Source organism: Hylobates moloch, unplaced genomic scaffold (genome assembly GCF_009828535.3).
Source record: "Hylobates moloch isolate HMO894 unplaced genomic scaffold, HMol_V3 SCAFFOLD_4, whole genome shotgun sequence".
NCBI lineage: Eukaryota > Metazoa > Chordata > Mammalia > Primates > Hylobatidae > Hylobates > Hylobates moloch.
This window is the reverse complement of record NW_026652279.1, coordinates 7,629,183-7,645,811: the sequence shown is the minus strand read 5'-3', so window position 1 is coordinate 7,645,811 and position 16,629 is coordinate 7,629,183. Positions and strand designations below refer to the sequence as shown.

The 16,629-nt window shown below is 40.9% G+C and overlaps 1 protein-coding gene and 2 long non-coding RNA genes across 14 annotated transcripts in view; 2 read left to right on the top strand and 1 right to left on the bottom strand.

Moving 5' to 3' along the window:
* Positions 1-16,629, top strand: part of MAGI1 (membrane associated guanylate kinase, WW and PDZ domain containing 1) — a 685,843-nt gene that overhangs the window by 113,589 nt on the left and 555,625 nt on the right. The window lies entirely within an intron of this gene.
* LOC116466634 (uncharacterized) overlaps positions 1-16,629 on the top strand; it is an 83,140-nt gene that overhangs the window by 29,391 nt on the left and 37,120 nt on the right. The gene's annotated exons all lie outside the window — the stretch shown is intronic.
* Positions 685-16,629, bottom strand: part of LOC116466635 (uncharacterized) — a 32,298-nt gene continuing 16,353 nt past the window's right edge. The window contains exons 2-3 of the long non-coding RNA XR_004247615.2: positions 11,731-11,821; positions 685-1,070 (exon numbers count right to left, since the gene is read on the bottom strand). This is a non-coding gene — a long non-coding RNA (uncharacterized LOC116466635). The remainder of the gene's footprint in view (positions 1,071-11,730; positions 11,822-16,629) is intronic.

The following is a 16,629-nucleotide window of genomic DNA, read 5'->3' as shown; positions in this document are numbered from 1 at the left end:
GTTCATATGGCCAGGTGCAGTGGCTCACGCCTGTAATCCCAGCACTTTGGGAGGCTGAGGCAGGTGGATCGCTTGAACCTAGGAGTTCAAGACCAGCCTGGGCAATACGGTGAAACTGTCTCTACAAAAAATACAAAAATTGGCAGAGTGTGGTGGCTCGTGCCTGTAGTCCTAGCTACTCAGGAGGCTGAGATGAGAGGATGGCTTGAGCCCAGGAGGTGGAGACTGCAGTGGGCCAACGTTGCCCCATTGCACTCCAGCCTGGGCAACAGAGGGAGACCCTGTCTAAAAAAAAGTTAGTCCGTTAAGGATGGTTAAGGTTATATGAGAGAGCTATTATTATTTTTTTGAGAGGTTGGGGTTCTTTATTTTTATCAATCTAACAAACGTTCTAATTATTGAAGGCGTATTTAGTGTTCTAGGTTATAGAAATAGGAAGAGGAATAACCAGTATTGTCTGACTATAGTGAACAAAGTTCCTGTTGTTTTTCTCTCAACTGCATCAGGGAATTATGTGGTCACTGGCCTTGGGTTGTTTACAGTTGTCCTTGTTGGGTCAAGGTGGGCCTTTTTACATCAAGTCTGGGCAAGGTGCCCTTTATTGTCATTCTGTTTGGCCTTTCAGCCAGCTTTGTGTGTGTAAGTAATACAAAAACAAAAAACAAAACAAAACTAAACACTACCTGCACTGAGGCCTTTTATTACCTTGGAATTTATTTCCAAAGGAAATATCAAGGACAATTCAGTGGAAGAAGAAGTGGAAATCTAAAGGTGACTTAAACAGGCATCTGGTTTTTTCTTCCTCTGCCATCTCATGGCTTAAATGATGAAGTCTTCTCAATTCCTGGATGAGCAATGGAAGTAGACGAGGCAGAGACACAGTCATGGAGCAGTGTGTCCCATGGTGAGCTCTACAGGACTTGAGCTCCCCCAGTGATAGAAAATGTTTTATGGGGAGGTCAAAGGATCTTGTGGTCAGACATATTTGGCATATGTAAAGCTCAACAGACTTACTTGTTTTCATGACTTCTCTCAGAGGGTTTTTATGGACAGAAATTCATCAAGATGCTCTACAAAAGAAAATAATAATAACAATTACCTTTTGTTTAGCACTTACTGTGTGCCAGGCATGACTGTGAGTACTTAACATGCATTAACTCGTAAATTCCCACAACAGTCTTATGAGGTAGGCATGGCTGTTTATTCTCATTTGATATATAAGAAAACTGAAGCATGGAGCAGTGAGGGACAGTGTGGGATGTGGGGTTTCCTAACCGAATCTGACCAGAGACAGGTTTAGTGGTGGACCTTCAGTAATTAAGAGCCCACCAAAGCAATCTGGGAAACCTGCTCTAATACTCTAAGCAAGCTGTGACTTACAGGTAGATAATTTGGGGATGCGGGATGGCCTCTTGCCTCATGTCGTTTGAGCATTCTGATTCCTGCCACGGAAATGATGGCTTCTCCTAGAATCCTTGTGTTATATAAATTCACCTCCCAGTGATATTCTTGCTTGGTTTGATGCTAGAAATTCTTGAAATGGGACTCATATATCTTAAAGTGACAGGCTTGATTTTCTAATTTTACAATCTTCTGGAGAGGGAGATGCAATCCCACTGCTGTAGACAGACCCTTCTTAATTTGGGCATTTTAGTAGCTTCTCTGGAAGGCAAGAATTTGATATGTGGAAAGGGAAGACAGGTTTGAATAGGGCTTGTGATCCTACTTTAGTCCAGTGAAAGAGCACTTGATTAATAAATCATTTAAATCTTCCTAAAGTTAAAAGGATGGAAAATGCTACTTTTTAAATCAAGGTTTTAAGTGCATGTCAATTGGTAAAGAGCCGTAATGGCATTTTTTACAGATGGTCTTAGCTTCAATTATTCATACATCTCATTGAATTATTTTAGTATTACCCAAGAGATGAAATAATGTTGGATAAATTACTGCTTCTGCTCCTGTGGACAGCCGAGTCTAATACTTAAAAAACACTTTAATTATTTTCTGTTAATATTACGCTTAATATGAAATTCAGGTGCATTGATGCTGCAAGATTAGGTGCTCATCCTCTACAGTTTCAGAGCTGATGCTGGTTGGAATTGCTTCTTTGTGATAATGAGGAAACAACACTCTTTTGTGCATATGGAGAGAGCTGTACTTTAGGCCCAACATGTTACTTGGCCAAATGTGCTTGTGCAGTGTACCCCCTGTACAGCTGTATGTGATTGGCCAACCTTATCTCTTATCTCCCATAGCACCCTTAATGTCTCCTTGTTAATTCTTATCTCACTTAAAGTTACTTGTTGAATGTCTCTCATTCTTGCTAGAGGGTAGACTCCCTCAGATATGGCGTATATTTGTCATATTTATTCTAAGGACAAACACAGTGCCAGGTACCTAGTAGACTTTTTATGATGTTTATTATTTAAGATGTTTATTGAGGCCAGGCACGGTGGCTCATGCCTGTAATCCCAGCACTTTGGGAGGCCGAAGCGGGCGGATCACGTGGTCAAGAGATCCAGACCATCCTGACCAACATGGTGAAACCCCATCTCTACTAAAAATACAAACAATTAGCTGGGCGTGGTGGTGCGCGCCTGTAGTCTCAGCTACTCGGGAGGCTTTGGCAGGAGAATTGTTTGAACTTGGGAGGTGGAGGTTGCAGTGAGCCGAGATCACACCACTGCACTCCAGCCTGGGTGACAGAGTGAGACTCCATCTCAAAAAAAAAAAGATGTTTATTGAATGCAAGCTTAACATTTGCATGCATGGGTGGGTGGATGGATACATATGGAATGGATAGAGCAAGTATAGGCCTTACATAGAAGAATTAGAAATCTTTTGCCTGGGGCGTGCGATCCTGATATCTTGGAGTCAAAATTGCAGGCCAGTATGGAATAATCAAATTTTATCTAAGCACTTCTGAGCCCTAAGGGAAGCTATAATTTGCAAATCTCCTCTGTTTTGAATGTGTTCAGCATGGCCAGATGTTCCTGTTATCAAGAAAAAATGTTATGTTTTCCTATTATGTATAGTTCTACCGGAGTTCCTCATAGACATAGTTGTAAGTTGGGTCTTCTAAAGGCTATAGGAAGGGGCTGGAAATACGCCAGTGGTTATTATTTGACAGAAACCTGCTGATCTTCCGACTGGCTGGTTCTTATTACTGTCTCTCCTTTCTGTACACCAGTTTTCTTTGGGGATGAAGTGCTGGCATTGCAATGCTCCATTGATTCATTGTGTTCTCTTCTCAGGTGTAATCATTTCCCTGGGCTGCTCTAATAAAATATCACAAACTGGGTGACTTAAAACATCAGAAATGTATTCTCTCATAGTTTTGGAAGCTAGAAGTCTGAAGTCAAGCAGGGCCTTGCTTCCTTTGAAGGATCTATAGATCCTTTGCCTTCCTTGTCTCTTTCTAGCTTCTGGTGGTTTCTAGCAATCCTTGGCATCCTTGGTTTGTATCTGTGTCACTCCAATTTTTACCTCCTCTTCACATGGCTGTCTTCCTTCTGTGTGTGTCTGTGTCTCTTGAGTATCTGCGCATTTTTGTAAAAGGACACCAGTCATATTGGTTTTAGGGATTACCCTGATTCGTTATGACCTCAGCTGATTATATCTGCAAAGGTCCTGTTTCTAAATAGGGTCACATGTGGTTCCAGGTGGACATGAACTTTGAGGGGATGCCATTCAACCCCAGTATACCAGGTTTTAACTCCTGCATTGGTTGCTAATGTATGAATCTAGGTCTAGTCTCTGCTGTTTTTTTGTGTGTGACCTTGTGCATGTCATTTCATCTCTCAGAGTCTCTGTTTCTGAAAAAGGGAACTAATAATAGTACCTGTATCTTAGGCGATTTTGAAGATTAAATGAGTGATGGAGATAAACCATGTTAATACAGAGCTAGCACATGGCAGGTACTTGACACACTCCTATTATTATTATTATTCCTTTTTCATATCTAACCAAAATGTATTTTCTATATTCTTTCCGTGTGTGTGTGTGTGTGTGTGTGTGTGTGTGTGTGGGGTTGGAGACAGGGTCTCACTCTGTTGCCCAGGTTGGAGTGCAGTGGCGCCATGATGGCTCACTGCAGCCTCAACCTCCTGGGCTCAGGCTAACTTTCTTTCCTGATTTTCTTTTGTGTTCCTTTTTTACTAGCAGGCTACAGACAATTGTCAATCATTTTGATTGATTCTCCTTTGATTGATTTTGTGGAATGACCTTTTCTTGAGGAGGAATGGATTAAAAGAGTGGTAAGAGCTTCTGTATTGATTGGAGGTTATTCCAATATGGTGGTAAAGATCTTAAGAAAATTATAAGTCAGCTGGGCGCGGTGGCTCATGCCTATAATCCCAGTGCTTTGGGAGGCTGAGGTGGGAGGATCGCTTGAAGCCAGAAGTTCGAGACCAGCCTGGCCAACATGGTGAAACCCCGTCTCTACCAAAAAATACAAAAATTAGCCAGGCATGGTGGCGCATGTCTGTAGTCCCAGCTACTCGGGAGGCTGAGATGGGAGAATCACTTGAACCTGGGACACAGAGATTTCAGTAAGCTGAGATTGTGCCCCTGCACTCCAGCCTGGGCAGCAGAGTGAGACCCTGTCTCAAAAAAAAAAAAATGTAAGTCATTGCTAAAATACAGATTGATTTAATAACCTTATCTTCTCAAATAATTTTTTTTTATTATACATTGGCCTGAGCAAAATACCACGTAGTAGCTTTCTTCCAACATGGCAAAACAATGTTAAATAATTCTGCAGTGGGTTAAAATGATAGTAAAAGTCAAAATTACATGTTTGCATTTTCTGTGCAATTATAACTTCTGAACTGAACTCAGTTTGGCAGTAGCGTCAATTATAACTAAAAACTGCAGCCCAATTCCATTTTGTTCTTTTTTTTTTTTTTGAGACAGAGTCTTGCTCTGTCGCCCAGGCTGGAGTGCAGTGGTGTGATCTCGGCTCTCTGCAACCTCCGCTTCCCAGGTTCAAGCAGTCCTCCTGCCTTAGCCTCCTGAGTAGCTGAGATTACAGGTGCCCACCACCTCACCCAGCTAATTTTTGTATTTTTAGTAGAGACAGGGTTTCACCATGTTGGTCAGGCTGGTCTCGAACCCCTGACCTCTTGATCCACCCGCCTCGGCCTCCCAAAGTGCTGGGATTACAGGCGTGAGCCACCGTGCCCTGCCATTTTGTTCTTACCAAATGTAAATGTTGTCATATAAATTAAAACCCATGGGGGGAGGGTAATTCAATTAATCTTAATTTTCATTTTCTTCTGTAATGTGAAATTAAATAAAAGTTGTTAAAAATGTTTTTGGGAAGGGTAAGAATGGGCTAAATTTAATTGTACTATATTGTTTTAAAAATATTTCTTAAGTCCTAGAAGAGAGTGAAGCTTATAAATATGGAATGCCTTGAGGTGATTGAATCTAGGAGAAGAGAGATTAGGTTTTCACCTGACACATGTATTATACCTTAAAAAGAGATGGTTCAGGATTACAAATTCATATGTGTTTGTGTGTGACTGTCAGAATTTGATGGAAGATCCAATATGTTCAGTTCCCCACTGCTTAAAACTAAAAAGAAGATAATTTTAGAGCCCTTGTTTTTTAATATCGCTGTTTTTAATGACTATCACAGGGGTCTTTGAGAAATTGAGGGCACAGGTCGAGGTGTTTAGCTGGAAGGAAAAAATACAGCAGGATGCAGGTGGAAACCAACTCTTTAAATAGATGGCTAATATGTGTAAATGAAGTCGGCCTCATTCTGTGTGGGCCCTAAAGGATGTGAGCAGGACTGTTGTGGGTAATTTGTGATGTGCAAAGCTCCCTAAAATAAGTGTGGCTGCCAAGAAATGTGGTTTGTTCACTGATTCAGAGCTCTCCAAGTCTAGTCTGGGTCATTGCGAGAAGTTTGTGTGAATTTAAACATCGGACCCGAAGTTAGACCAAGTGACCACTTAGATTTATTTCATTCCTGAGTTTCTAGGAATCTTAAGTTGGTGACCAATGGGATAAGATTGAAAACAGTTAAAAGGGGTCAAGATGATGGAAGGTCTGTGATGTCTGGCTAAAACTGAGAGTTCTAGTGTTCAAAGCAGTAGTTAGATATTAGGAAGCAGGCTAACAGACTGTATGGGAGAAATTATTCCAGCCGTTTATAATGGTCCTGTTAACAAAGCCTCGAATGGGGGAACTATGCCTTTTTCTAACTTGAAAAATTTGTGTGAGAGAGAGAGAGAATGAGAGAATGTAAATATATCCAAGTTACCTCCTGATACCTTCTCTTGTGTAAGCATTTTTTATTTGTTTTTTTTTTTGTTTTTTCTTTTATTTTTTTTGAGACAGGGTCTTGCTCTGTCACCTGGGCTAGAGTACAGTGGCACAACTGTAGCTCACTACAACCTCAAACTCCTGGGCTCAAGAGATCCTCCCCCTTAGCCTCCCAAGTAGCTGGGACCACAGAAGTGTGCCACCACTCCTGGCCAACTTAAAAATTTTTTTGTAGAGATGGGGTCTCCCTGTGTTGCTCAGGCTGGTCCCAAACTCCTGGGCTCAAATGATCCTGCTGCCTTAGCCTCCCAAAGTGCTGGAATTTACAGGCATGAGCCATAACATCTGGCCCTTGTGTAAGCATTTTGGAGGTTAAGAAGTAGAAAATCTAATTGTTTTTACATTTATAACTTCAGAATGAGAAGTCAGCATTTTGTCTCCTGGGGGGAAAGCTCCCTCAAATTCAATGAAATTAGTTTAGTGTTCTCCAAAGGAAAAGCCAGTGAAATTCTGTTGAGCAAGGATCATGAAAACTGATAGTGTTCAGTCTTCACAGATCATTGTTAACCATAGTATCTGGTTTCATGTGTAGTGAGTGCCCTTGTGGGCACAGTATTGTTTGCCAGAATAATTTGGGATTCCAATTTTATGCCCTTTTGGCTAGTTTACATTTTGTTTTGTTTGTTTGTTTTTTTTTTTGAAACTGAGGATTATTATCCTTCCTTAAGAAAAACAGATCACTCTGCAGTATAATTGAACTCCTCTTAACTTTTTGTAAGCATTCTCCTTAACTTGCATTTGTTTGTTGGTAGGGATAATTTGAAGAGAAGAGCATTTCAAATTCTCTGAATTTAAGCAAACGATAATTTTAAGCTGACCTGCGTAGCCACCAAGCAATAGGATGAAAACAACTCATTTGTTGGCAAAAGAAATCAGTTTAAGAATGTTGTGGAGGCCGGGCGTGGTGGCTCACACCTGTAATCCCAGCACTTTGGGAGGCCAAGGCAGGCGGATCATGAGGTCACGAGATTGAGACCAGCCTGACCAACATGGTGAAACCCTGTTGCTACTAAAAATACAAAAATTAGCTGGGCATGGTGGTGCACACCTGTAATCCCAGCTACTCCAGAGGCTGAGGCAGGAGAATTGCTTGAACCTGAGAAGCGGAGGTTGCGGTGAGCTGAGATAGCGCCATTGCACTCCAGCCTGGTGACAGTGAGACTCCGTCTCAAAAAAAAAAAAAAGTTTTGGAGCAAGAGTATAATACACAGGTGAATATATGTTCCCAACCCCAGATTTTTAACCAAGAGAAGCAAAAGTAGAGTGCAGAAAATTGACCTGAGAGAGTTATGTAAGTTCCTTCTTAAACTACAGGTGCCCTTCTAGGGATTTAATAAAAATGCTTAATGATAGGAATTCACGTTTACTGATTCTGACCCTACCTCAGTGTGTACCTCTTCTCTTTGTAACTGTAAAATTAGTTTCATTCTTTTATTTTTCTGAGTAGCTGTTTAAAAACAATAGACTTCGTTAGAGCATTTTTAGATTCACAATAAAATTGAGAGGAAGGTACAAAGATTTCCCATGTACCCTCTGCTTCCAGCCTGTGCACAGCCTCCTGCATTATCAACGTCCCCCACCAAGGTTGTACATTTGTTACAATTGATGAACCTACATTGACACATCATTATCACCCAAAGATCTAAGTTTACATTAGGGTTCATTCTTGGTGTTGTACATTTTATAGGGTTGGACAAATATATAATGACATGTGTCCACCATTATAATATACAGACTAGTTTCACCGCCTAAAAATTCTCGGTGCTCTACTTATCTCCCCACCCCCCAACTTCTGATCTTTTTACTGTCTCCATCGTTTTGCCTTTTCCAGAATGTCAGATAATTGGAATTATATAGTATGTAGCCTTTTCACGTTGGCTTCTTTCACTTAGCAATATGCATTCATAAATTTCCTCCATGTGTTTTCATGGCTCGATGGTGTGTTTCTTTTTAGCGTTGAATCATATTCCCTTGTCTAGATGTACCATAGTTCTTTTATCCATTCATTTACTGAAGGATGACTTGGTAATTGCACATAAAGCTTTTATAAACTTTCATGTGCAGGTTTTTGTGTGGACATAAGTTTTCAACTCCTTTGCTGAATACCAAGGAGCATGATTCCTAGCTAGATTGTGTGGTAAGATTATGTTTAGTTTTGTAAGAAACTGCCACACTGTCTTCCAAAGTGGCAATATAATTTTGCATTCTCACCAGCAATGAGTGAGAGTTCCTGTTGCTCCACATCCTTGTCAGCATTTGGTGGTGTCAGTGTTCAGGATTTTAGTTTTGCTAATAGATATGTTGTGGTATCTCATTGTTGGTTTTATTTTTCAATTTCAAAAGTACTACTAGTGATGCAGAAGGATAGAGGAGAAAGGAAACCCTGTAGCCCCACGTAAATCCTCATCCTTTAGGGTTAATGGTATGATATATATTTTTCTAGATGTTTTTCTCTTTATATGTAAGAAGGTGGCAATGTCTAAGGATAAGCTTAAGAAATAAAAACAGATTATTTCAATTACTTTTGACATTATAAATTTAAAATATAAGAAAACACCTGGCAGTCCAGACAAATTTTTGAAGAAGTCAAAGTTAACTTTTTTGGACCATTAATATATTACCTGTACGATTATCCAAGATTTTAAAAAGTATACAATGAGAACAGTAGATCTTATCCCTGACAACTGTCTTCTCCTATACTCATTATTTCATTATTTGGTTTCTCTGGAGGTAGTGGCAGTGTGTGTGTGTGTGTGTGTGTGTGTGTGTGTGTGTGTGTGTGTGTTTGTGTGTGTATGATATATATACTTAAGTAAGAAATTCATGTATATAGGCTGGGTGCAGTAGATCACATCTGTAATCTCAGCACTTTGGGAGGCGATCGTGGTTTGGCTGTGTCCCCACCCAAATCTCATTTTTAATTGTAGCTTCCATAATTCCCATGTGTTATGGGAGGGAGCTGGTGGGAGATAATGGAATCATGGAGTGGTTTTTCCCATTCTGTTCTTGTGGTAGCGAAAAAGTCTCACAATATCTGTTGGTTTTATAAGGGGTTTCCTCTTTCACTTGGCTCTCTCATTTTCTCTCTTGCGTGCCACCATGTAAGGTGTGCCTTTCGCCTTCTGCCGTGATTGTGGGGCCTCCCCAGCCACATGGAACTGTGAGTCCATTAAACCTCTTTTTCTTTATAAATTATCCAGTCTTGGGTATGTCTTTATCAAGCAGCATGAGAACAGACTAATACAACTGCTGAGATGGGCAGATCACTTGAGGCCAGAAATTCGAGACCAGCCTAGCTATCATGGCGAAACCCCGTCTCTACTAAAAATACAAAAAAACTGGTTGGGTGTGGTGGCATGTGCCTGCAATCCCAGCTTCTTGGGAGGCTTAGGCATGAGAATTGCGTCAACCCGGGAGGCAAAGGTTGCAGTGAGCTGAAAACGTGCCACTGTGCTCCAGCCTGAGCAACAGAGCAAGACTCTGTCTCAAAAAAGAAAGAAAAGAAAGAAATACACAAATATAGATGTAATATACTGTGTATTGAATATTATATATTATATGTATATAAATATGTACATGTTATATATATTCACATTTTATATGTGTATAATATAAATGTATATGTATTTCTTACACAAATGATAATATATACACAAATTTGCATCTTGCTTTTTCAGCGTAAGTGAAAGCTTGATTCACTAAGTTCTGAGTCCATTTTTCAGGGTTATTTTTAGAAATAAGGAAGCACAAATGAACTGGTTTGTCCATAAAGAGGAAAGCCAGGAAGTATAAAATGCCATTAGTTACCTGATAGTCACCAAGCAAAGAGAAGGCAGTTTTCAGGAAAGCATATGGAATATGGCTCTTGATGGAACTACGTGCCACTTGAAGGATACACTGGATAACCCAGAGGGATGATTCACAACCAGTGCAGCTGTGAACTTTTCTTTTAATTAGGTAGGAAGCACCTGTGTGTTATTCATCGTTTTTCCTCTTCCCAGTCCAGTCTCTTCAGGGATTTTAAAAAAAGAAAAAGACCCAAACACGTTGGAATTTAAATTTTCTGTAGGAGAAAGCAGCCAGTGTGTAAAAAGGGGCAAGTGTGCAGATCATCTGCTGGAAGACAAGGTGAGAAGAGTAACTTGAACGGGTGTGAATTTTAGAGGGCAAATGACTGTGCACATTGCAAGGTGTTTGGCATGGAGAGATGTGTTAGCATCCCGTTGGTGTGTTGGTGTTTGGATTTACGCTTCTGAATTGAGTGTTTAAAAATATTTAACAGAATTAATGCTAAATATGTACAAGCTGCTGTTCAAATGTGAACAGTACTAGCATTTGTATCTCCTCTGGGCTCTGAGCGTTACCATGAGATGGCACCAGCATCCTTTCATGACCTCTGTGTGACAAGAGGCTAAGTGAGACTGGTCATATGCTTAGCAGTTTCTTGCAAGGGACTGATCAACATCATTTACCACACGATTTGCCTAAGAGATTGACTTTGTCCTTGAATGAATTGTTCTAAATGTGCATTATAATACTAGCCTAAATATGCTTTGTAAAAAAAGATCAACTATCATTTATTGAGTGCCTACTACATGCTGAGAGCTTTACAAATTTATTCCTGTGTAACTTTCACTACTATCCCAAGGGGGTGCTATTATCTTCATTTTATAGATGGGGAAGTTGATGCTCAGAAAAATAACATACCTTATCCCGGGTCACGCAGCAGATTACTCTAAGGCATTGAACTCTGTTGTACAGTGCTGAAACCCTTTGTATATGTACATATATCCTGCAAATATCCATCCACCATAAGCAAATTTGTTTGACACATTTGGGTTGATACTGTTCTCAACTATGTGATTTGTAAATTTAATATGCTCATTAGGCATTTGTCGGACATTAGGCTCAAATCCTCTTAAGGATGGTGGCTCTCCCAGAGCTCTCAAACTGGTAGCCTGTGGGCTGAATTTGAACTGCACCTGTTTTGTTTTGTCTGATGGGAGCTAGAGTCAGCATTGTGTTTTAATTGAATTGAGCATGAATGCCTTGAGGCTTGGCTTGAACTCTCAGGTTCCCCCTTAGTCTCCATAATTCTCTACTTTTTCAGACATTGTCTGCTTCACGAGTTGAGGTTATCTGCATGGCCCCTGATGGCATTTGAATTTGTGATAGCAGAAACCATGAAACCAGAAAGTATCCCAGTTAGAATGTGTTCATTTGTGGGTTCAGATTAATTAGTTAACAGATCGATCTTTGCTCTGAAATAAATGTTGCTGGATTTATGTTGCTCACTATGCAACAGAGAGTTGACTTTTTTTTCCAGGCTTTTCACAGGAGGCCCTCTGTTGGTAGAAGTCCCCGCTGGGTTTATGCTGGCTGAATATGTATGCTGACCTGTGGATGTAGTCATATGGTGCATCTCTTGAAGGCTGATGTTTGGTTGATTATAGTATGCCCTGAGGTGATTTTGATCGTGAAGCTAAACCTAATGGAGAAAACATGAAAGCCAATTAGTTGTTAATAAGAATTAGGGGAGAAAGGAGGGCCTCAGATCCTCTTTTCTTCCCTCTTTGTCTCACTTTGTCCTTTCTAATGGACTCTCTGGGTTTGAAGCAATTGCTTTCTGGGTCCATGTGAGTGTTTTCTAAACTGCCAAGAATATTCAGGAGGGTTAGGACCCCTTGAATTGAAGATAAAGACCTTGGGATACACAGTCAGTGGTAGAATTCCTCCATGGTACTCCACTCACATTGCCTCCCAAAAGTACGGTATGTTCCAAAGGAATTTCTCCTCCATGTATTTCCTCCCTTAACTGTCTTCTGCTGTGTTTTCAGTTTGTTTTCCCTGGAACACCTGCCTAAAGGATGCTCTTTGCAAATAAGTTTGCAAAATGCCTTTTATTCCAATACTTTGTTACGGATTTGAAAGACATGTCATGGTAAATGCTCCAAGCAGTATTGTGTTTAAGGAACCTGTTTTGCCCAATGCAGCATTTCCCAAATTAGTGAACTAACAGAACCCTTTCTGGAATCTCTCCTTTCTGAACACCACCTCCCCATCTTCCAAAACAACCTATACCTATTAGCTTTCTACAGGCCATACTTTGAGATTGCCTCTCCCAAATTTGGGTCAGAATTTAGGTAGAAATTATCTGAAAGCATTGAACCATGTTTTGGATTTTTTGGGGGGTTGGGGAGGAGGAATAATCCCAATTCCGTCTAAATGCAAGTTTGTCAAATATGAAAAAATGGTTCTCAAAGAATTGAACTTCATGGCTTGGAAGTGTTTATTTATTATTTTTTGTTTGTTTGTTTTTTGAGACAGAGTCTTGCTCTGTTGCTCAGGCTGGAGTTCAATGGCACAATCTCTGCCGACTGCATCCTCTGCCTCCTGGGTTCAACCTCCGCCTCCTGTGCCTTAGCCTCCTGAGTATCTGGGATTACAGGTGTGCACCACCATGCCTGGCTAATTTTTGTAGTAGAGATGGGTTTTCACCATGTTGGCGAGGCTGGTCTCGAACTCCTGACCTCAAGTGATCTGCCTGCCTTGCCTCCCAAAGTGCTGGGATTATAGGTGTGAGCCACTGCACCCAGCCCTTCATGGCTTGGTAGTATTTAAAGAGATCAAACTAGATAAATGTTTACTTTATTCTTCATGATGTCTGATAGGTTGTTTGCTGATACACGTGCTGTGTCTGGTTTTCCTTTCGTGACTTGTACCTAGTGTAGCCGTTTATAGTGTATTTGACAAACTTTTCCACTTGTAGACTCAGGTAGGCCTGCTTGACCTCCTCTGGGGATATTTGTTAATGTCTTGTCAGAGTTGATAAAATTTTCCATGTTCATGCTTTCTTTTGATTCTCATAATAATCTTCTAAGGTAGCTAAAAAAAAATCCTTATTTTCCCATTTGATTAAGGAAACTGGTCCTAAGAGATTAAGTCACTTGGTCAGGGTCTCTTGGTGAGGTACTTAAGTGAAATTGGTTTTCCAGGTGCCGGTCTTCATTTTCCAAACTAATCCTACTTGGCGTGTGACCTGAAAAACACTTTTTTGTTACCTGTTTTTGTTTGTTTAAACTAAACACGCACTTGTTTATTAGACGAAACAGGGAGCCCAAATAAAACCAGATGCGAGCTGCTTTTAACCATCCCCGAATCGTAATGATCCATATGTGAATCATCCCCTTGTAGCTAGTTTTTAATCCCAGACTGGGCTCTTCCAGTTTTTCAGCCTGCTGTTAAAGTCTCTCCAGCCCCTGACTTGGTTTTGTCAGAGCAGATTAGAGAGAAATTCTACAGTCTGAGAACACGATGTGTATGATTTAGGAAGCAGAACTCTTTTTTTTTTTTTTTTTTGAGATCAGAGTTTTCTTTGTTTTCCATTTACGTGAAGTAATGCATTGTTTCATTTAAACTTAAATAGCCTTAAAGACTGGGTTCATGAACATGTCAGTGGGCAGAGTTTCATATCTAGACTCTAGAGATGATAAAATAAATATGTCTAAGATAGAATTATTTTCACACCTACCTTTTCCCTTTCAAGTTCTATCATCAGTGATTGAGAATTTAGGCTTTCAAGGGCACACTTGGATTTAAATCTCATTTGTCCATTTAGTAGCTGTGAATGTCCTTGGGCAAGTTAATCTCTTTGCCTTGGTGTGGTTATCCTCCAAATGGGATAACCCTACCTATATTGAGGAATGAAATGCAGTAATGAATGGGAAGCCACTAGGCACAGTGCCTTACACAGAAATTTTAATAATAGAAAAAAAAATTTGTATCACCTTCTAGGTGCCAAGTTTGATGCTAGGAAATAATCCAGTGGGCTATAAAAGTATGATTTGGTAATTTGTTTGGAGAATGGGTAAATGAAAACAGTAAGAATATATAACAGGCTTATATGAAAGTTTTGAAGAGAGAGCGGTTATGCTGTTGGAGTGTGGCTTTGAAGGGCTAAAAAATAATCAGGGGTGTTGAGTTTTGATCCCAAGGTTTAAGAATGACTTTAATAAGCATGGAAATTAGGATATACTTTGGTCCTAAGTGCAAAAAAAAAAAATCTACCCTGAATCCACCCTAAGCAGAAAATAAATTTGTTGTAAACAAACAATAGATACATGGAGTGGTTTACAGGATCTGAGAAATACCTGAAAAATGGGATCAGAAAGGTGGACGCTGGGCAGCTCTGGGGCTGTTGGTGGAGGGAGCTGAAGCCACATCTCTGTAGAGCATCCCCCGGAGGATGAGCCAACTCCAACCATTTTCAGTCTTTTTCTGCTTGAGATTCAAATTCCATGGACAAACGTTCAAATTTCCCAGTTTGAGTAAAATGTCCAAACCAGCCTATGGAGATAAGTTATTTTCATTTGACAAATGAAAACTGGATTGCTTTTGTCAGAAATGGGGAAAATAGATGTTGGATAGCAAAAGTCCACCATGTCCAGGCCGGGCGCTGTGGCTCATGCCTGTAATTCTAGCACTTTGGGAGGCCGAAGCGGGCGGATCGCCTGAGGTTAGAAGTTCGACACCAGCCTGACCAGTATGGTGAAACCCCGTCTCAGAGTACAAAAATTAGCCGGGTGTGGTGGTGTGCACCTGTAGTCCCAGCCACACAGGAGGCTGAGGCAGGAGAATCGCTTGAACCCAGGAGGTGGAGGTTGCAGTGAGCCAAGATCATGCCGCTGCACTCCAGCTTGGGCTACAGAGCGAGACTCCATCTCAAAAAAAAAAAAAAAAAGTCCACCATGTCCGAAAGAGGCCTGAAGGTAGACATCCGTCTACTGTGTTGGATAGGTGATGAGCAGAGATTTAACTACTAGGTCAGGACCTTTTTGTTGGGAAGTAAAATTAAAGAGGCATTTTGGGATTATGGCCTGACAGTGATAGGAAGCCACTGTAGAGTTTTGATGGAGGTTGAGGGGCACTCGTTTCTACCTCAGGATGTTTTAAGTAAGTAGTTCTTTAATAAAGAGTAGTGACTCTTTTCTCAGATTAGATGATCACTTTCCCAGCTATCTCATGCTTCCACGTCCTCCATCATATCAGTGTTTGGCATGGTGCTGCCCCAACAGCCACTTTGATTAGCATGTGAACAGGAAAGCCACTTGCAATGGTGGCGTACTTTATTGGTTGTTTTTCACTGATGGATTTTCAAGGGTGCTTGTTTTTCCTCTGGAATATGCATTTGAAAGACTTGTGTACTGTCAACAGTACAGCGTTGTATTTATCCTCATTTTTAAATGTATTTTCATTGTGATAACTTTTTCATGGGGGGGGTAAAAGATCTTTTTCCAAATTTGAGATTCTCAGTTATATCTATCTCTTAACAAAAGTACTCTGTAACTCTTCACTTTGGCAGCCTCAAAAACTTAAACCTGTTTATTGTTTTATATTCAGTTATTTAAGGTAATATTATCCAAACATAGGCAGAAGGTTATGAGCTAGATCAGGGGTCCCCAACCGCCATGTCATGGACCGATGCTCTTCTGTGGCCTGTTAGGAACTGAGCCCAACAGCAGAAGGTGAGCAGTGGGCAAGTGAGCATTACTGCCTGCGCTCCGCCTCCTGTCAGATCAGTGGTGGCATTAGATTCTCATTGTAGTGTGAACCCTGTTGTGAACTGCACATGTGAGGGATCTAGTTGTGTGCTCCTTATGAAAATCTAACTAGTGCCTGATGATCTGAGGTGGGACAGTTTGGTCCCCAAACCATCCCCTACCTCTGGCCCATGGAAATATTGTCTTCTACCACACCGGTCCATGGTGCCAAAAAGGTTAGGGATCGCTGGTGTAGATACTATCCGGATTTGATTATCTTGCTTGGAATCCCCACATCCCTGAAATAAAGCTGGCAGCAGCTAATTTACATTCTTTTCTTTTTACATGTTTTTAATTTTGGGAGATACAGGGTCTCACTCTGTCACTCAGACTGGAGTGCAGTGATGTGATCACAGCTCACTGCAGCGTTGACCTTTTGAGCTCAAGTGATCCTCCTGCATCAGCCTCCTGAATAGTTGGGATTATAGGCGCCCACCACCACAGTGGCCTAATTATTATTTTTTGAGACAGGGTCTTGCTTTGTCACCCAGGTTGGAGTGCAGTGGTGTGATCACGGCTCACTGCAGCTTCAACCTCCCAGGCTCAAGCCAGTCCTCCCACCTTGGCCTCCCAAGTAACTTGGACTGCAGGCGTGTGCCACAACACCTAGCTAATTAAACAGTTTTTTTTTTGTAGAGACGGGGTCTCAACTTTGTTGAACTCCTGGGCTCAAGAGATCCTCCTGCTTCTGCCTTGC